This window comes from Triturus cristatus, chromosome 10 (genome assembly GCF_964204655.1).
Source record: "Triturus cristatus chromosome 10, aTriCri1.1, whole genome shotgun sequence".
In the NCBI taxonomy this organism is placed as follows: domain Eukaryota; kingdom Metazoa; phylum Chordata; class Amphibia; order Caudata; family Salamandridae; genus Triturus; species Triturus cristatus.
The window spans coordinates 480,937,096-480,959,232 of record NC_140593.1 but is presented as its reverse complement, the minus strand read 5'-3'; positions in this window follow the sequence as shown (position 1 = coordinate 480,959,232).

Here is a 22,137-nt window from a genome sequence, read left to right as displayed (position 1 = left end):
GAGGCAAGGTTGAAAGAGCTCTTAGAGCAAACGAGAAAAGAATGGCGAAGTTTCAGGAGCAGCAATATGAGAGTCTTAAGAGAATGGAGGGAGTTCGACATGGTAGAGTCATGACCAGTACCGTTTAAATCAGTTCTAAAGAAGAAGATTGTAATGGTGTGATGACAGATGTCATCAAAGGGGGGAACTGATGTAGCGCTTAAAAGGTTGAAAATCGTAGGGGTGCGTTATATTCACCCGTCATATTAGTCGGCACCCGCATATAATCAAATGTGTACTCAGGTATTTTGTGTGCAATGTATTAAGAATTGTATAACCTATATCGATTTCAATAGAAGTGTTAGCTAAGTACAAGCATATTGTGAATGTATTAGAGAAATGCATAGAGTTTAGTTTATTTGAACGCAATGTGATGTTAAAAACGTGTAGTTTAGAATGCGTGTCTGTAGACTGTTTAGTTTGACCACACATGAAAGAAAGACGTAAATGTCAATACTGTGATTTAGACATGCTTGTGTAACCGAAGTAGTGGCCAGAATTCGCATATATCGTTGAGGCGAAAGGCCTGGTATTTTCTTATGTTATCCGAGGGCAATAGGCCAAAAAGGATTTATTCCAGTAGAGGTTTTAGGCTGTAGTAAATTGCAAAGTTAAAGGATGCGAAGTATGTCTGCCTTGCACGATCTCACCCCAGGTGCAAGGACAGGTGCTCGTTAGTAGAGAAGCTCTTTGTTCGTGAATTGACTTATGTAGTAAAAGCCAGACATGGGAGTGCATTGGAATGTGCCAATCATAACTCCTAGTGCGGATGGTGTCTGGGACTCAAGGCCAAGCGATGGACGATGGAACTGGACAGCGCTCTGTGGAAAATTGCTGAAAGACGACCCCGCTGAAGAGGAGGTGCAAAAGGGCGTGTTCTGGGACTTGGGATTCTGTATTAGGGAAAGCGCCCCGAGGGTGGAGGCAGATCAGAGCAGCCCAGAGCAGAGAAAGGCTAGGCGAAGAGCTAGAGGGGGTAACTTAGAACAAGCTCTCTAAGTGAAGACTTCTTAGGAAGTTTCACTCTGACACCTTTTACTCGATTGAGGGTCTCAAGGGATTGCTAAGTAGGGATGTCATCTAGTACAGAGTAGGGACCGATATGGTATGGTCCAGTGTCCCTAATATCGACATTGGCTTGGTAGTTTTCTACCTCATGCTTTTAAAGATTGTGCTTTTAGTTATTTTTAGCCGTTTGCGGATTCTTCGTAGAGTAGCATTTGTGTTAGTGCCTATGTACTTGCTGTGCCTCGTATTGAGGAGTTTGTATCTTCAAATCTTTATGCTGATAATAAAAGCCAGAGAGCCAAGAGATTAAGTCTTGAGTCCTTGATTATGACAAATTGCGGACAGCATTTTCTGATAATTGTGTTTATTCCCTCCACGCTATTGGGCAAGTAAAAAGTTCCATCCGACCAGAGTGGGTTCTAGTAGATAATTGCGAGATACTAAAATGGGCCGGAGCAGTCCCAATTACAAACTGTAAACAAAAACAAGGGTAAGCCCAATCCGCTAACAAGCAACCAGGATAATGTCAAAGAAACAAAGTTCACTATAGACTTATTTTTAGCAATGAAGTTTCATACTTGGGAATGTAAAATCAGTCCACAAAATGGAGCACAATTATACAAGCAGTTTCAATTGAAGCAAATTTAAATGAACCAACCAAAATGGAAGAGTACTAAATACATTTATTTACAAAGAAATATTTTTTAAACCAGTGACAGAGTGCTCAAACATTGATCACGTGGAGCAGAAAAAATTTAACAAGTACATCTACAGAAAAAGACACGTGATTTGACTTCTGGAGATATTTTACAGTTCAGAATCAATACAGCCACAGGCTGGATAGAGCTTCTGCCACTACCTCACATCAACTTCTTCGAAAGGAAGCCTTTTGGTCTCCACTCACTATTTATCTTTACCAATAATGCGTGAAAAAGTCAGTACTTTTGTTTTTCAACCTCCATGAATATTGACAATTATTCTTTTTATATTGTTCATGTTAAGATATTATAAAACGAAAAAAGGCAGCCGTGTAGGAGGGGTACAACGTGAAGGACACCCCGGGGCACGATAATTGAGATCCTTTTGGAACAAACAAAACAGAAAGCAGCTCCACATACGGGCCGGGGAGGAGACCTGCGAGGGCTGTCTGCGCATGCGCGGTACCTGTAACATTTTCGTGCCCAGTGGTGGCGCGTGCGGCCGGTGCAGGCAGCGCCTGTCCCCTTTCGGGGCTCCCGTGGTGAAGAGGGAGCCCCGGCGCCAGAGAGGAAGTGCGGGAGCTGAAGTCCCGGGTCCCAGGAGGGGGCCCGGGTGAAGAGCGGCAGATAGCAGTGCGGGGCTCCCATGCCTAAGGAGAGAGCCCCGAGTTGTGCTGGCAGTAGTGGAGCTGGAGTGCTCCGGAAGCGCGCCGCAGCATGCCGCCGTTCAGGAGGATTCCTCCTGCAGACAGGGACCAACGTTTAAGAAGGAGTCCGTCAACATGTCGAAGAGACTCTCACATGCCCCAGCGCCGGTTCCGGCTCCTGCAGCACAAGTTCCAAGCACACCAGGGTTTGTGGGATACAATCCATACAGCCATCTGGCCTACAACAACTACAGGCTGGGCGGGAACGCAGGCAGCAACAGCCGGGCTATGGAGCCAGAAATATAGTTAACAAGATTTATTGTTCATGTAAGATGGTACAGGGTTCCCCACCGGGAGCAGCATCCTGCTGCTCAGTCCCACTCAATCTAACTGATCAGTCATTCAAGGCATGCACACACACCCAACATTCTATGACATCACACTCATGCAGGCTGAGCAGCCAGGACTAGGAAGTATAGGATATAACAATTACCACTTAGATATTTGAATTTTTATAGTGCTTGCTATCGCTTTTTCTTACTAAGTATATTTGGTGCGGATGTTGTTTTTTCTTTTTCTTTTCTTCTCTCTCTTTCTTTTCTCTCTTTCTTTATAAAATGTAAAATGCTAAGTTGCTAAGGTATAAACCAAGGAGAGAGCGAGGAAATTCAGGGGTACGTCCCTATCCCCAATTCAGGTATAAGCAAACATTGTGGACGGACCCACTGAAAAGAAGGTTATGTAGACTCACTGATGTGATAAGCAGTGAAAAGGAATCATTAGGTTTTCTTAAAAGACCCGTCACACACCAACCTGGTTGGTGTCATGCATCGAATGCCCCCCAGTTGTGCTACAACACCTGATTACAACAGAGCTTGTGTGGTGTAATTGTGTGAAGTAGTGTAGTGCAGATTAAGAATATCTCTGGGAATCCTTACCAAATGTGTTTATTGTTCGCGGTCCAGGATATAGTTAAAACCAGAAAGCGCAACTAATGGAGAGGTTTACTCCTCGTTTGAAAAAAGGTCTACATGTTTTAGCCCAAGGAAAAAAATAAGTGGGCTTTCGTCAGGACCAGTTGAAAAGTGCATGAGTGGTAAAAATTATGCCACATGAAAGTGAATTTCCAACACATGCGCTAAGGTGTGTTGTAGTGTTAGGTGGTGCTGGTATCCTTCCGGACCCACTTAGAAAACCTGTGAGGGAATAAAAAGACAAGACACACAATGAAGAAATGCAACATAAAATGCAATCTTTTGCGTGGTCATTAGTGCCTCGATACGAGTCTCAGGTAAATAGGCACAACAGTGAGTCGATCGTTTCTTCTTACCCGGGTGGGAATGCATGCTATTCCGGCACTTGGGCTCATATGGCTGATAGCAGGTATACGGCTGTGACTATTACGCAGCACGCTGATGTTCCAAAAGGTGTGTCTATATTGCAATATCATAGTAGACAGGCGTGAGGCATGCTGACGAAGTACTGTTAAAAAGGGCTGGAATTGACCCTGTGAGTACCCTAGGTACATAAAATCATGAGGTACAGGTGTGCCAAGAGATCAGCACAAGTGGCCGCAAGTACCGAAGTGTGGCGAGAAAAGGTGGGGCCATTGTAGGATACATTAAAACAATAGATTGCGTGCGGAGAATCATTATGAGAAAGGACATAGTTACACTAGATTTGTGTGTATGGCAGAAATTCAGGGCCTGGGAGGGGTTCCATCTGATGTCACACTCTAAGAGTGAGGAAAAAAAAGGAGACACCGTTAGCAACTTACAAAGCAAAGCAAGTGGCCAAGTTAGAGGAAAAGGCAGCAAAGGGGGAATAAGAAAACCCTATGTCGCCTTAGGAATAAAAATAAAAACAGAAAACCTTTCTTTGTCAAGACGGACATCCCGCTGAGACCTATTTCGTTCTCCCATGGTCCTGGCTGCTGGCATGTCCCTGTGTATGGGAGGAATAAATTGCTGGTCCCGGTCTATGACATAAGGACGTCAACACGGGAATGCATGATGCCCGTGGTCAGGAAGGACTGGACCCGTACTGCGATGAGCAGCGGGGCGCATGCGTGGGCGCCATAATTGAGATTAAGAAATGCCACAAGCCCGGCGCTAGGAGCATGTCAAAGCGGCGTTAAAGTGGGCGTCATATTGGAAATGACAGAATGACTTGAGCTGCCTGGAGTGGCAGTGAATATTGAACGGGAACACCTTAGTGACCTGGTGGGATGGTATAAGGGGGTCCCAGGTCAAAGGGGACTGGCTACTCTTAGCCTTTTGGCAAAGGGGGAGGTAACAGGAAAGCGCCCGCATGCTACTTAAAGCTCAAGGAACTGAGAAAATTAGACAAAGGTGCCCCAGTGGGGGAGCCGTAGGCAAAGCTAAAATATATGGGAAAACTCCTGACTATTCTCAGTACTTATTAGAAGTTGTGATAGACAAGTTAGTTACATACAATGAGGCTATCGGTGACTGTAAGTGCCACTATACTGGGTAATATACAAGGATGTGTCAAACGGTATATTACGAGGGCTGGTCCAGTGGATACAGAGTGGTGTCAGGGTGGTTTGCTCATGGAATTCCACAGAATGTTGTCATTGAGGCCCGTCAGGTGGCTGGACAGACGGTAAATCCACCGTAATTCCTTCTCGAGGAGGCAGCTCTGTAAATTAGGAATTTTTGGGTCACATGTTTCTAGGTAGTGTGGCCTGCCTCCAAGAAGTGGTTGGTCATCCGCGTAGTGTTTTTCTTGCATCGGATGGTGCTGCGATGCTCGCATATGCAAGCTTTGATTTTGCGGCTAGTCATGCCGATGTATGTGAGGCCGCAGGGGCCGACAATGCGATAGATGGCATGTGCAGTGTTACAGTTTGTATGCTGTCTGATATGCCATGTCTTGCCTGGTTTCAATTGCAGGCTTTTAGTAGTTTCAGTAATGTGACAAACACTACAATTCCCACATTGGAAGTGACCTACAATGTTGGGGAGGCCCCATGCATTGAAAACTGTGTTAGTTGGTTTAGAGGGTCGGGCAGGGTGCATGGATACCAAGATATCTTTAATGGATCTGGCCCTCCTGCATGAGAGTAAAGGTTTTTCCCACTGTAGTTTGCCAGTGTACAATATCTTAAAGTTTTTCTTGATAATATGGGAAACTTTATTAGAAACAGAGTTGAAGGTAGTGGCACACGTGAGGGGAATGGGCGTGGCTGTATCGTTTCTAACAGCCCTTCCCGGTTCTGGTTACGTGCGCGTTTCCTTGCCTTCTCTGTTGTCCTTTTGGGGTAGCCACGATGCTGTAATTTTGTGCTCAGGGCATTTGCCTGATCCTTGAAGTCTTGGACTTCGCTGCAATTTCTACGCAGCCGAAGAAATTGCCCAAAGGGGAGGTTTTCTTGTAGCGTCTTAGGGTGAAAACTGGTGTAGTGTAATAAAAGGTTACGGGCTGTAGGCTTAAAGTGTATTTTGGTTTTCAGTATTCCCTCTGTTGCTTGGATTTCCAGGTCCAGGAAGATCATGTTGTGACTGTGGATGTTGTGTGTGAACTTAAGGTTTGGGTCACAGCTGTTTATCCATTGGCAAAAAGCTTGTAGAGACTGGTTGTTCCCTTCCCAGATCAGTAACGCTTGTAAAATTTGATCTGGGGAACTTGTGGCATGTTATAGTTAAACAAGTAAGTCATCTCGAAGTTGTAGACATAGAGTCCAGCCACACTTGGGGTAACAACGCTTCCCATGGAAGTTCCATACTTTTAGAGGTAGATCTCTCCTTCCACCTAAAAATTGTTGTCTTTGAGTGCCAGCGTTGTGCACTCCAGTATGAATGATTTCGGTGTCTGGTTATTTCAAGTGGTGTTATCCAATGCCAGTTGTAATATGGCTGATGTGTTGTCTTGTGGCAGGCTGGTGTAAAGGCTTTCAACTTCAAGACTGACTAGAAATGAGGTTTCAGGATTGTAAGCCAGGGTGTTAATAAGTCCCAGAAGGTCCTTGGTATCTTTTAAGTAGGTACTAGTGGACTGCACTATGGGTTGTAAGAAAAAGTCAAAGTAACGTGAGAGGGGTTCCAGCAGTGACCCTATGCCCGAAACAATGGGGCGTCCGGTTGGTGGTATCTTGTTCTTGTGAATTTTGTGAACTGTATAAAAATATGGGATTTTCCCTGGGGTGGTGGTAAGGAACTGTGCTTCTTGTTTGGTGATTTGTCCAGTACTTTCAGCTTCCTCGACTAGGTTGTGAATTCTGATTTTAAGAGATTCACTTGGATCCTGTGGTCATTTTTGGTAATTCTTAGTATCGCTCAGAAGGCGTTTACCTTCTGTGTGGTAATCCTCCTTGTTTAAGATGATGATGCCACCACCTTTGTCGGCTGGTTTGATGATTATTGTTCCATTTGCTTTGAGTGATTTTGAGGCTTCCCGCTCCCTGTTGCTAATGTTTTGGAACATGTAGTCTTCCTTCAGGGATTCTATCTCATTAAAGACAGCTTGCTAATACACTAGGATTTCGGGTGGTATGGCACTTGGTGGTGAAATTAATGTGGACTTGATTTTGAATGGAGTATTGGCCTGTGTTGATCAGGGTGATTTTCAAAAAATGCCTTAAGTTTGAGCTTGCTAAAAAATTCAGCAAGCTCACAATGAAGCTTGAATTTATATAGCTTGGTTGTTGGGGCATATCCTAGTCCCTTATTAAGGACTGTCTTTTCTGATGGTGTGAGCACGTGCAAGGAAAGATTGGTGATGAGGCTTAGCTCGAACTGGGGCCTGGTTGGTGTTCCTTCGTCTTGCTCCTTGTTTGGGCTCCCGGGTGTTGGTCTTCTTCCCAGTGAACTTGGGCTTGTCTCCGTCGTTTGCCTCGTCCGCGTCAGCCACCTCCTAAAAAAGGGAACCTCTGGTTTTGGTTCATGTAGGGTGGTGGTGGTCCAAAAGGAGGGTTCCATCCATACATGAGTTGAGGAATCATCTGGGGGGTAAGGGGCTTGGAAATGCATATTGCCCCCTGGGGGTAGTTGTGGCCATGGTTATTGCCAGCTGTTATTCTTGTCTCTTCCCCATTGTCTGTTCCGGTAGCTACCTGTACTGGAGCTACTGCTGGCAGATGAGTCCTCATCCGAGGAGCCTCCTGATGTGTCTGAGTGCTTTGTGAGTTTGTAATTGCTGTCAGTGTACGGGTAGGTCTTGAGGTACCAAAAGTTCTTTAAATCCTTCTGAAACTTTTGAATTTTAGCTTGAGTGAGTCCCTCCTTGTACACGTTAATTTCTCTATAAGCATCGTCCAACTTCTTTCTGAAGGAGGTTAGAGTGTTCTTGAAATGGGCCTCCGTAGCTTGGATCTCGATTAAGATCACATCGGATAATCTCTTTGCCATGTGGATAATGGGAATTATCCAATCGCTCATGCACCGCCATGCTATCTGGGCCCAGTCTTTGCAAAAGGTAGCATCCTCTAGGAAAATGCGCAGTGCATTGGTGACGATGAGCCCCCTAGGGGCAGTATTGTGCCTTAAATATTCGTGAGGATAACTCCATGGAGAATAGTCTGTATTCAATTCCGCTTTTTTTCGGTCAAGTTTTCCCAATCGGCATTTTGTGCGATTGATGTTGCTACATTTAGGTCTGCCAAGAGGGGTGGGACGGAAAGGATGAGATTGACATCATCTTCTGTGAACGCAAGTCCCGGGTTTTCTGCCATGATAGCTAATGCCGTTGCAGTTTATGTGTTATGAATTTAAAATAAGCTCTCACAGCTATGCGCTGCAGAAGCAGTATAAACCAAGGAGAGAGCGAGGAAATTAAGGGGTACGTCCCTATCCCCAATTCAGGTATGATCAAGCAATGTGGGCGGACCCACTGAAAAAAAGGTTATCTATACTCACTGATGTCATGAGCAGTGCCAAGGAGCCATTGGGTTTTCTTAAAAGACCCCTCACACACCAACCTGGTCCTGACGAAATGCACTTTTCACCTGGTCCTGACGAAAGCCCACTCCTTTTTCTCCTTGGGCTGAAACATATAGACCTTTTTTTGACAACTAGGAGTAAACCTCCCCATTAGTTGCGCTTTCTGGTTTTTACTATATCCTGGGCCACCAACAATAAACACATTTGGTAAGGATTCCCAGAGATATTCTTAATCTGCACTACAGTACTTCACACAATTACACCACACCAGCTCCGCTGTGATCAGGCATTGTAGGCGTTGTAGCACAACCGGGGGGCATTCGGCCGCCCAGTTGGGACCCCAATGATGAAGCATGACACCAACCAGGTTGGTGTGTAAGTTGCTAAGGTACCTATTTTTGTATTACTGTTCTTATTTTTAGTTTTTGCCTTTTACAAGAGTAATTATATCAGGTTTTCATTCTACTATGGACTAATACACTGTATACTATTTTGATTATTTCCTATAATTGCTGCTGTAATGCTGCACCATTGTTCTAACTTACTTCAATGAAGCTCTTTTAAACACACACAAAAAATTAATCAATAGAGCCTGTATAGGATGTTTTCAGCTGCTTTTCGACCTCTAGAGCTACTGAAAAGTCATCAAAAGCACAAAAGGTGTTATTGGACCACTCTGTAAGCGGCAAAGCTCCTAGAACCAAGTTGTCTCACTGAAATGCGTTGCACCAGGTTTCAGTAAATCCGTACCTTACTATTGTAACTGTTGAAGAGAACAGTAACCTTTGTGCTTTTGGTAATCATAAATAGATTAAGGGGGAAATGCACTTACACTTAGCTTCAGGTTTTTTTTCCCTGACACAATACAGCCCAGCTTTTGACTGCATTGTGTCAAAAGTTAGTGAATTTCCCCTTAAGAATATTGAGAGATTATTAAGGGTATATGGCAGTTTCAGAGGCCATGACAAACCCTAGAATTTGAGCGGGGCAGAGATTAAACAAATTTAGCCCGTTACCTTGAATGCTGGGACGTTTACCGATGTTGGGCCTCATCACCGCTGTGAGCCTGGGATTTTGACCGCTGTTGGGCCACATCACTGCCACATCACCGCTGTTGCTGGGACTACATTCGCCACCACTCTTTGAGGCATACACGCCGCGCACCGCGTCAGAAGTGCCAGGAGGCACTCAAAAGGGGGCCAGGGCTCCCACCACGCGGGAGCCCGTTACCTTGAATGCTGGTATGTTGACCGCTGTTGGGCCACATCACCGCTGTGAGCCTGGGATTTTGACCTCTGTTGGGCCACATCACGGCCACATCACTGCTGTTGCTGGGACTACATTCCCCACCACTCTTCGCGGCATGCACGCCGTGCACCACGTCAGAAGCGCCAGGAGGCGCTCAAGAGTGGGCCAGGGCTCTTGCCGCACGGGAGCCCGTTACCTTGAATGCTGGGAAATTGACCGCTGTTGGGCCACATCACCGCTGTGAGCCTGGGATTTTGACCGCTGTTGGGCCACATCACCGCTGTTGCTGGGACTACATTCCCCACCACTCTTCGCTGCGCGCACGCCGCACACCGCGTCAGAAGCGCCAGGAGGCACTCAAGAGGGGGCCAGGGCTCAAGCCACGCGGGATGTGCGTGGGCAAAGACCGGGCCAAGGGCAGGCCCATCCGAGCCCGTCAGAGACAGGAAGAGGCTGGGCTGGGCTGGGCCACCCCCCTGAAATTTTACGTATCAAGGTGGACTTCAGCAACTAAAATAAGGTACTTAACTGAGTCAGAGTGGGGGTTTAACTGCTATTGACCAACAGTCAGCTGATAAAATGAGCAAACGCAAGGCCACAAGTCTATTAGCAAGGGGGGTTGAGGGGACCCTGGATGCATTTTTGACAAGTGCAGAGTCTCTTTTCACCCACCAGATTCAGCTTACAGAAAAAAGACTCTTGCTTGATACCTTTTAGGCCCAAAAATGGTCATCAATGGGAGGCATAGCTATGGCCAAATCCCGTAGAGGTGTGCAGCAATCTGTGGATCACTCATGTTCTGTCGTTCCTGGCCCTAGTATTAATGCGGAAGTGGCTGATCCCGCGTTTTTACTACCAGTGGCATCGGAAGTGATCACAGTCGTACAGATCAATTCCACCAATTCTGTCCAGAACACTGCAGGGGATGAGGATCTTGATTTTTTCCCATATTGGTTGAAGAGATGTTGAGTCCATCCACGGTGCACAATGAAACTAAAACTGGTCGTGGTCAGGTTATCACCCGATTCAAAAGGACAACCAGGGAAAGTACGATAAGCCTACCGATGTCTCTGATAGCAGGCACTGGTGAGCCGCCTGCAAAGTGCACGAGGGGAGGAGCTTCACAAAGGCAAAAGCTAAAGCCCAGATCCAAACACCAAACAATTAGGTTTCCGGACAACTTGGTCTCAGAACCTAACAATGGACTGGCCGAGAACCACACCTTAAATTGCGGCAATTGCACACTAGTGGAGCCTGTGGATGACCCCGACCTATGCAACAGACTGGAGACTCTGATGACCCCTTTTATGTAAATTAGAGGCAAAAGAAGAAAGACTGTTGCTACTTCAGAACTCTAGTAGCACATTAGTTAACCAAGGGGCATGTAGGTGTGCATGTGTTGCCCAGGGGGATCAGAAGTCACCAAAGCCCCAGCCCCGTTTCCTGCAAATGAGAATGAGGGGAGGAAAAATGGGTATAGTGATCATGTATCAGCGGAATGTGTCAGGGATGATAGAGTACCACATGCATATTCCGAAGTACCTAGACCCAATGCAAGCACTGCCAATGGGGGGCCGAGGGAATCTAGGGAAGGGACCCCAGGGAATCCCTCAACACAGCCAGTGGATACCACAAGGTCAGGAAGGGGAGACAATGTGCAACAGCAACCAAAAGAGATGGTCTCGCGTTTTGCGAAGAGTAATCCTGGCCTACCAGTTTTAGACCTACCTACAGCTTTATGCCTGTTTACAGTTGTTTTAACAGGTGTCCCAGCATACACTAACCAAAAAGATGGACCCACGACACAACTGATCAATAAGGTTGCACATTGGATGTGTAGGAATGCGGGGTTTAATATTAGAGATCATAGACACATTTTGATGGCAAAGTGGCTGTCCAGGATCGGTGGATCCAGAAAAAAGTTTTCAGGGGACTGTGTGATTGTGACACTCAGGTTCCCTGATCTTGTGTGCACGACTCTTTCCCAGAGTAGAGGGCTTTACTTAGGCGAAGTGGATTCAAGTATTAAACTGCTCCCGCTGTTTTTTTTTCATAGACCCTAGGTTGATTCCAACAAGTACTATGGATATATGGGTCAACAGGAGGGCGCAACTTGGTGGGCCAACATAGTGTTGACAAGTAACACCTTTGCTCCACTTAGAGATCTAAATGACATCGACTGACTAGGTCGGATGGGGGAAGTAGACAGAGCCTGTGATACCCCTGTGACTAACACAGACCTAGGGGAGAGGGGAGCAGAGTTCATTCCGGAGACAGCTGAAGACCAAAATACTTGCGACCTTCAGGTTGTAAACACCCACGCGGTTAGTGGTGTAAGATAAATTACAGGTCTCATAGTCTCCTGGAATATAGCAGGCCTATCCACCAAATTTGAGAATGAGCAATGGCTACTCTATATACGGGAATTCCAGATAATTTGCTTACAAGAAACTTGGGAATCAGCAAACAACAACTTTTTCTTAGAGGGATACAAAACCTTCTTTTGTCCAGCGCGTAAGGCATCATCAGGGAGAGCCAGGGGAGGGCTGGTTATATATGTAGATCTTACATTACAGGGAAGATGGTTAGATTTGGCTTGGGATTCAGAAGTCGCGCAGGGGCTCAAATGTTTTAATAAAGGTTACAGGTCACTTTTTATAAATTTTTATAAAGCTAATTCAAATGGACAGGGTTTCGTAAGCCTTCATGAACTGGACACCAGACTCATCCAGACACAGGATCATGGGTTGATGGCTCCTCAGCTGGTTTTAGCAGGCAATTTTAATTCACATCTGTGCCCAAATCTGAGAGTATCACGTGGGGACTTGTCGTCCTGTACACTTCAGGACAGTCCACACATGGAACACACAAAGGAGGGAAGGGAACTCAGTGGCCTCTTAAACACACATGTGTTAACACACACAATAGACCTGATTGATGTTAAACAGGATAAAACGGTTCATCCAACATTCAAAGGTAGAGGATGTGCCTCATTTATTGATTATATTTGTGTCTCTGCATCACTTAGAAATTGTGTGATTGGGTTCAGTATTGATTGTAGTGCCTTTAGTGATCACAACCCTCTTGCCTTATCCCTTGTTGATGCATGCCCCCACCAGGTACCCCTTGGAGTGGGGGGGTTGGGTGGCTAGGGCCACGGATCAAGGCAGGAGGTTGCGATGGACACAGGTCAATGGTGAGGCCTTATACGGATCTCTCTTAAAAGAAGGTGAACATGTTATTCAGAGGTGTTTAGACCTAGAAGTGGGAGGGGCAGGGTTAGTTGATGCTTTTAAGGGTGTTGCCCAAATAGTTGACAGCTTGTTGAGAGCCCCAGCTCACAAGGCCAAAATGGACAACCCAAGATGGTTTGATCCACAATGCTCATGCGCTCTAAGAGAGCTGAAAGACGCTTTAAAGACCTCTCCAAGAGATAGGGACTGGGTGACCCTGTGTCTGAAAAAATACAAGTTAGCGGTCAAGGGGCGTAAAGGTCAATTACAAAAACAAGCATGTGAAGACCTGACAGAGGCGGTGACACTAAAGGACTCTACCACCTTCTGGAGAGTCTTAAACAAACCCTGTTTTCAAGATGCCAACAAACCCGGGTTAAGCAATAACATTCTGCCGGAGAAATGGCATGAGTACTTTCAAGGGCTTTACAATCAAGCATGGATCAGTTGCAGGAGCAGCATGGGGAGCAGGATATACCCCCACTAAGATTTTTACTGGGTGAGGTAAGAATAGGAATTGAAGGCTTAACCAGGAATAAGGCTCCCGGCCCAGATGGGATTCCACCCGATCTTTTTATAAGTAAGGTGGATCTTTGGGCGCCAATCCTGACTAGGGTCATAAACGCAGCGGTGGACACGGTAATGCCAGCATCCTGGACCACAGCCACAATTGTCCCTATTTTAAAAATAGGTAACAAGGATAGCCCACAATGTTACCGACCGATTTCCCTCATTGATGTGTCAGCGAAGGTACTAGGGCGGGTGGTTTTGAGCCGGTTGACTGACTGGGCTGAGAAGCACCGAGCTATAACTGACGTTCAATTAGGCTTCAGGCCTGGGAAATCCACCACCGACCAATGCCTTAACCTGTACCTTATGTCGGCCAAGTACACTATAGTCAGCCAAGGGACGATGTGTCGGGCATTTATGGATCTGACTGCGGCCTTTGACAGAGTCAATCGAGAGAAATTATGTGCAATTATGGGCTGGCTCGGTGTGAACCCAGGGCTCATTAACATTTTAAAATCCTTGCATCTGAATACCACTGCTGTAGTCAGATACAGTCAGGAGGAAAAATAACAGAACCTTTTATGTGCTCTAGTGGGGTCAGACAGGGTTGCATATTAGCTTCCTTTTTTTTAACACTATAAATAAATGGTTTGGACCATGCACTAAGCACTTTACAGGTAGACACCCCGAGGATAGGTACCCGGGGGATCCCCATTCTGGTTTATGCAGACGACGCAGTACTTCTTGCCGCACCCCTAAAGGCCTGCAGCTCTTAATTGATGGTTTTGTGTCGTATATGGACAATCTGGACTTATCCCCCAACCTTTCAAAATCATATGTAATGGAAGTGGGGAAAAAGCCAGGTAAATCCTATAATTACACAATTGGATCTCATCAATTAGGAAAGGTACAGTCCTTTTCGTATCTGGGGATTTTATTTGATGGCCGATTACATTTTAAATATTTATTAGAAGAGAAGTGCCGAGCTATGACTAGATGCACCGGGTCTATAATGAATTTTGCACAAAGGTTAGGACGCTGGTCCCCAGAGCAGATTTTGAGACTATACAGTTCCATGTGCTGTGCTAAAGTGCTGTATGGAAGCGAGGTGAGGGGATTCATTGATGCTAACCAACTACAAATTGAAGAGAATATGTATTTCCGGCACCTGATAAAAGTCCCCCAGAGCACGCCAGCTCATATTGTTCATGAGGAACTGGGTACCCGTTACATCAAGGACAGGATGGCAATCAAACCCCTAGTTTATTGGATAAAGATTTGGGCAAATGAGGAGGCGGCTTTCAGTAGGCAGGTTATAGAAGACTGCCTTTCCCTTGATCATGGGCTAAAAATTCCCTGGCTCAAATATGTGAAGGAGTCTCTTGTGAAAATTGGATCTGCAGATCTGTTTACCAATCCTTCCAAAATGAGTATGCAAGATAAGGCCCTGTTCAAGGATCGGTTTTTTAAATGTGTTTCAATGCTCCGGGAAGACAGAGAGTTAGCAAAGCCGTCGGTGAGAGAACATCTAGTAGTTAAGTCTGCCGAGGGCATCGAACCATACCTGTCTTGTTTAAGCAGTGCACATGATAGATTTTTAATGACCCGGTTAAGGCTGAATCTTTTTCATCACGTATTAGCAGAACCGGCAGGGTTCACACCGTCTATAGAGATGAAGGGGCCCTGTGGCTGCAAACACAGGTCTCCACAGGACACCCTTCATTACGTTTTATTATGCCCATTTTACTCATGCCCTAGGAGTCTTTACCTGAAGGGCATTCTAAAGAAAGCCAGATTTAAACAAGCGCGGGTGGCCCTGTTATTTTTAAAATTAGCCCCAGATGCTTTTACAATTTTTGTACCACTAATTTTTTAAGGGCTGCATTCAGACTAAGGAATACAAGGGGTAGCGGAATCCCATAGATTCCTCGCTACCATTGTTTACATTGTCCCACAAATCGTTTCCATGCCTGAAGATGAATGAGACTGACGAGGGACAGGTTTCATGTGATGTGTACTTTTTTACCTACTTATTGAAATTGTAGGATGTAGATTTTAGATTGATGGATGAATTACTTATTGCTTTTATGTTTTACTTGTAACCTTTTCTGGATAAATTGCTACTTTTATGGCATTTTTACATTCCGAATAAAGATTATTTAAAAAAGAAACTTAAGAGCATAATATTGATGATATGTGTAAGATTTCAATCATATTTTATTTCCGTTAGGTTTCCTAGCTACAAGAAGTAGAGAGAACTTCTGAAGGTAGACTGCCTCTCCTTGCGGATTGCATCTTGTAGATCAGTAGGTAGTACAGATGAATTAAGTATTTCCTGAAATATACCATTAATACTGTCATTTTCCCTTAGAATTCGACTAATATCTGCTGTCATATTCATCAAGTCGTCTGTTACTTAGTTGACCACATAGGAGACTCGTGATGCTGTTTCACCTGCTATCGAAACATTGTTGTTCTTGCTTCCCATTTCCCTTTCTTATGAGCATGTCAAGCCACCACCTATCCTTCTGGTGCTCATTAAGGCTATTATAGGGCAATATGTGAGAGGACATCTGCATCTCTGGAGATCCTGCACCATTAACTCCCTCACTGCAAAATATCCCTTTTATGTGTAGGAGACATTTCACCCAAAAACGAAGTGAGACGCAATCTGGTCCCCATTCACAAGTACTACATTCCCATTGTACAAATGTCTTTCCAACCAACAATGACCTACCGTTTCAATGGTATAGACTTCAGAGCACTCTATTATTTCTTGATGAAATGCTCTCATGTGTAACCCTATTAAAACTCAGATACAGATATTTGAGCGAAGACTCATTATACTGAACTAGGGAAATCTTGATCCATGTAAGAGAGAATGTTTAAAGATACTTACATGTAAACTGAAGGACGCTGTTATCCAGAACACAAAACAGGTAAGACTTGAAATGAGGCTTATCTTATTTAAGACCAGGTACACCTTTTTGGGGATTAGTGGAATACACTAATCCAGCTGAAGGGGGGGGGGGGGGGTCTATGTGTTCTCTGTCCAAACTAAAAGATAACAATTCAAACATTACTAAAGCTAGGCCTCACAGTAGCAACCATTAGATATTTAGGCCGATTCCGAATTTGGGGAATAATTATAATCCCTGCACAAAGAGAAGGTTACATATGTTTGAGAAATAGGGTTATTGGTTGAAGATGTCGAAGTCCTACTAAGGCAACAACCACAATCCTTGACAGGGTGAATCACAAAAGCCACTAAATTAACTTGTGCTTAGCCCTTTGGTAGCTTGGCACAAAGCAGTCAGGCTAAACTTGAAGGCAATGTGTAGAGTACATTTTGATAAATGAAATGATACCAGAATGACAAAAAATCCAATCAGTAGAACTGCAAATATGCAGCCTCACAGTTGGAAGTAGATATAGCTCTTAAAAGCACAAAGCACAACTCATCCTGATCTGCTCTTGCTACACTGGGGGAAAGTAACAAGTTGAGGACGACTGTGCCAGAGTGCGGGCTAGATACATAAACATGGTTAGTCCTGCTGAAAAAGTTACCTTCTCAAAGTCCAGAGAGAAGAGTTTAATTTGCAGTGGAGGAGGGCTCAAGGAGACGAGAGAGTGTTGCATATAGTCATCGCTGCAGCTTGAAGAGCAGACCTGGTGTCACGGGCAATCGTCACTGTAGCATGAAGATTTGATCATAGATGGTCATTACTGCAGCTTCTCATTGTCTGTTACCGTGCGTTGTAGTTGCTGTAGCTCATAGTGCAGATCTCACATTGCCGGTCGTCACTGGTGATCGTGGTGGCAAGAAGAGTTGGGTTAACTAGAGCTTCGTGTCGGCGGTCTTCACGGGCAGCAGATTCTTGCTCGTACAGACCCATTCACAAAGAGTTGAAAACTTTAGGATTTCACCTTTTTCACAGTAGGAGCTCAACTGATGCCAGTCAAGAGTCAGGTCCAGGACCTGGGGAGGCACCTCATGCAGAACTCAATTTAACAGAGATCATCAGGGCTCAGGCAGGTCCAGTTGCAGGTCCAATCAGGCCCAGTGCAGCTGGTCAGTTTGGCAGTTGTTGAGAGACCTCTGAAGCTAGCTGTGTCCCTATAGCTCATACATCAGGTCAGCCAATTGACACATTGAGTCACTTATGTTAACATGGGATAAATGAAGCAGGTCCAGTCTTCCATCTCAGAAAGCAAGGCAGTCCTCAAGCAGAAGGGCAGTCCTCTGGTAGCAGCAGGGCAGTCCCTTGGGGGGTGCAAGTCAGTCTTTCTTCTGTAATGTCCACAGGTCTAGGAGCGTACTGGTGAGTAGCTCTGAAGGTCCTTAATTTATACTTGGTGCCAGCCTTTGAAGTGTAGGATTCCCTATACTATCTCCACATCTGGTTCTGGAAAGTTTGTCTCTTCCTCTGTCAAGACTCAGTGACAAAAGACTAGTGTCAGTTTAATTTGTGTGTGCTGGAGTCAAGCCCTTTGAAGCATAAGTGGGGCAAGGCACAGATCCACTCCCAGCCATTGTGATGTAATGGCTCTTCCTCCCCACACCTAGTCCCCTTTTGTGTCACTGTCTGGGAGGAATACACAAATCCCAACAGCAGAGCCATTCACAGTCATGTGACCCAAGACATTGGCAGAAGGCACCAAGAGTTAGGACAAGAAAATGCCAGCTTTCTATGAGCATTGTTTTTGGAATTGGGACTTATAATCCAATTTTAAATCACAATTATTTAAAAGTGTAAACATAATGTCTCTATATGCTCCTAAATAAACGTTATCACTTATTAAATTTAATAAGGTAACCTAATGTTATGCAATGGGAGGGATAGGCCTTACAAAAGATGAAAAAGACTTTAGATGTTTTTCACTAACAGGACATGAAAAACTTAAGCACACATATCCAACCTTTTAAATACAATGCACCCAGCCCTATGAGCCTTTATGGACTACCCTAGTGACGTATATGAATTAAAAAGAAATGTTTAGGTCTGGAAAAAAGGTATATTTTGCCAGGTCGAAATGGCAGTTTTAAACTGCAATACAGGCTGCAGTGACTGGCCTGAGATCAGTTTTAAAAGGCTACTGTAGTGAGTGGCACACTGAGTGCTGTGGCCCACTAGTAGCATTTATTTACAGGCCCTGGGCACATAAAGTACTATTGACTGCTAGGGACTTAAAAGTAAGTTAAATATACCAATTAGGTGTAAGCCAATTGTAACATGCCTTAGGGAGAGAGCAAAAGCCTTTTAACACAGGTTAGCACGGAGAAAGTCCACAGTCTTAATGTAAACAGAAATTGGTTCAGCAACAGAAGGCATGAATGTGGGAGAGAACTTGAAAAAATGATCAGGTCCAACAATTTGGATAGGGATTAAGAGGTTTTGATTAATGCTCAAACCCCTGCAATCTTCCAATGGCAAGTTTTGTCTGGTCAAAACTGCCAATTTTAATCAAGGGGAAATGTGAGGCAAACACAGCAATACTTGCTACAAGCATCTCATTCCACATTTAATTCCCTTTTTTCTGCTGACTAACTCAGATTTATATGTATTGTATAGACCTGATAAATGCCTCATCATGGGGAATCATTATTTGCCGGCTGAAGTAAATGGCTCCTGGGTTTCACTTACCCTTATTTTCTGGGATTATTCATGAAAACCCTTTGGGCTGTAAAACATTATTTTACCAAACGTTTAGAAGTCCTCCTGATGTTTGTATACCAGTTGCATTACTCTTCATTCAATTGATAACTGGCATCTATTCTTTTATATTACATGTTTATTTTTAGAGAGTTAGCTGGAAAAAGCTGTTTTCTTCACAGTGAAGCTAACAATAGACACAGATTCAAATGGAAAGTTTAGGTTTTGTTTACCCTTTATAAATAATGTTAAGGGTGTCCAGTAAGCATTGAAACTGAGGCACAGTTAATTAATTATTCAGAGAAAAAACTACCTCCAAGATTTTACCTCAAATTATAAAATTATAAAAAAAATAGTGTTGAAGCTAATTTTATTTGCTGACAAAATGCTTTTATAAATAATGTGTACATTCAGACTAAGGGTGGGCGACAATTTCCGTTCCGACCGCGGAAATTGCGAAATTTCGACATTTTCGCGTTCCGCGGAACGCGAAAGTGTCAAAACTTCCACGATCCGCGGCGGAACGGAAATATGCAGGGCAGGATTCATTCTGGCACGATGCTCCTGTCATTTTAAACCTCAACAGGAAGCACAAACAGATTTAAAGTAGGTGCCCGAGTTGAAGGTCACTTTCAGTAACGCATTAATCAGCACAAAAGATTCGTGACCACGGTGAAGACTAGGCAGGTGTGCTTTCTCCCCATATCTACAGTCAACAATGTGCTGTAATCCTTGATGGAGGTATGTGGATCCATGAGTTTCTCGAGCGCTATCCCCGTGTGGTCCCTGACACCATCGGAACATGCTCGCTGCATTATATCAATAATTCTGTCTAGTGTATTATTTTACCTTATATTGAAATATCAATTATTGGACAATGTTCCTTTCTAATGCAAATGCCTAAAAGATTAGTCCTTTCTGAATACAATTGCGATACCTGAGAATTTTAAAAGTAAAACTTTTTAACTCACACCAAACTCTTTATTGACTGAACAAAAGTCTTTAGTGAATAATTGTTATGTAGTTGATCGCTTTTATTTTTCTTTCTCAAAGAACAAAGCTCCAATAGGGTAATGCGGCGCAATTGTCTGATTAAAAGTTTGTCATTGTGTTGAAGTTGTGTAAATTGTGTTATGCTAAAGTCAATAGAATATTGTGTTTATGCTTAGATGTTGAGCAGTTGAAGTTGTTATCGGACTCGAAGTAGTCCAAGATCCTGGGATGAATAAATAAATAAATAAATAGAAAAAAAGTTGTGGTGTTCTTTCTCTGCTAAGGTTTGTGGTGCAGATTTGTGAGGTACCATCAACTTCAAAATTGAGATAGGGACTATAACAATTTGTCATGATTGTTGTAGTATTGATTGGTGTTAGTGGATCATGTTGTGCAAAGGGAAAGCTATATCAGTCAGGGTGATTTTCCGCTTGTCAATATTTCATTTGTGTGTATGTGTGTGTGGGAAGGTTGGAGGGTGTTAAAACCATTTTTTTCATTGTTTCTTGTACGAATGGTCTACTTTGAATTATTTAGTGGAGCAGGCAAAGGTTATATATAGATTGTAGTTATAGAATTTTATGTACAAGAAAATTGTAAAGGAGGGTTAACCACTGCAAGGAGGGAAGAATTATGTCAGAGTGTGTCACACTGGGATAGGTCAGTTAGTGTGAAGCGCTACACTGAGATTGGTTGACGAGTCATCAAGTATTAAGCTGGAATAGGTTTGTAAAAGTAAATTTTAATAGGAGTGGAGTAAGGTATTGATGTATACAGAATTGTAAACAGAACAAAAACATTGAAATTATGAATTTGATTACTGTTCAGTTATTGATGAATTCTTGAAATTATGAAATGATTCTAGGTTCTTAGAGATTTGATGAGAGATGATCTGTCACTCCCATTTCTGGAGGGTGAAAAGGCACCACTGGAAGGTATGGCATCTCATTATATGGCGACATATACAGGGCTCTATACATGCTTGTGGCTTTGTCAAGGGTGCATGATCACTCAAAATAAAGGATCATTCACATTTCCACAATATGGTACTAATGATTAAAGATTATTGAGAATTTAGGAGAAAAGTTATATGAAATAAAGCCACCTCCTAGACCTACACAGCATGAAGCACTAAAGACTTGGGAGCACAAAGCTCATGCCGAGGAGAAAGATAATCACCAGAATAAAGCAAAGAGAGCAGTGCAAAATTACACAGATACACAATGGAATGAAGGGCAGCAAAGGTGGAGGAGTTGTGTAGTCGAGGGAGCTAGGATGTACCCAACTATTACTGCTGAAAAGTCTAAAATGAAGATGAGGAAGCTGCAAGAACAAAACAGACACTGATGGTGATTTGGGGTAGACACTTTAGATGCTTTATTATCCACATGATCACCGTCATATGTGGCACTGACAACAAATGCAGAGGGTGTTACAACTGCTTGTGCCGCAGTGGCTATAACCCCTGCTGGTCCAAATCCATTTCAGATTGAAAGACCACTTCCAGCACTACTGACTGCAACTGCATCTGTTGAAGTAGCCCTTACAGTAATATCTCCAGGTGTTAATGCTTCAGTTGTGAATGTTCCTGCCCCAGTGTTAAAAGTTGTATAAGCTCAGAGATTGGCAGTGCCTGTTGGCACTGCACTAAGAAATATTGGACCAATTCCTGTTGCTCAACATGCTGTGAGAGGAGTAGCTGCATCAGTGTTCATCCCAATATCGCAGAATTCACAAATTGTTGCCTGGAACCCATCACAAAATGTTCAATCATTGAGAGAAGGGAAAAGGATTGTTTTTACAACACCAATTGCACAGGGAGAGACAGGGTTATTTGATAATGGGATTTTTCCTCTACGGTGTGAAAAGACATCAGAAAATAGAAGGGTGGGAGAAACAGAGAGACCATCTACCAGCCAAGAAAGAGTGAGACACTTGAATGCACCGAAACTAAAGGTGGAGTTAGAAAAGATTATTAGAGGATGCCTGACATATCACATTTGAATCAATACCAGGAGAATTAATTGATATATTTGAGTAAAGAGATGACAAGATGTCTGGCCGCCACGCATGACAAATTAACTGAATCGGCAGGAAAATATGTGGTGCATTATTTTAAGAGTGTTCGTTTACAGAAAAGCTTCAGGACACAGCTAGATGATGAAGCTATGGTGATAATGAGGTCTTCACGGATTAGTTTACACATT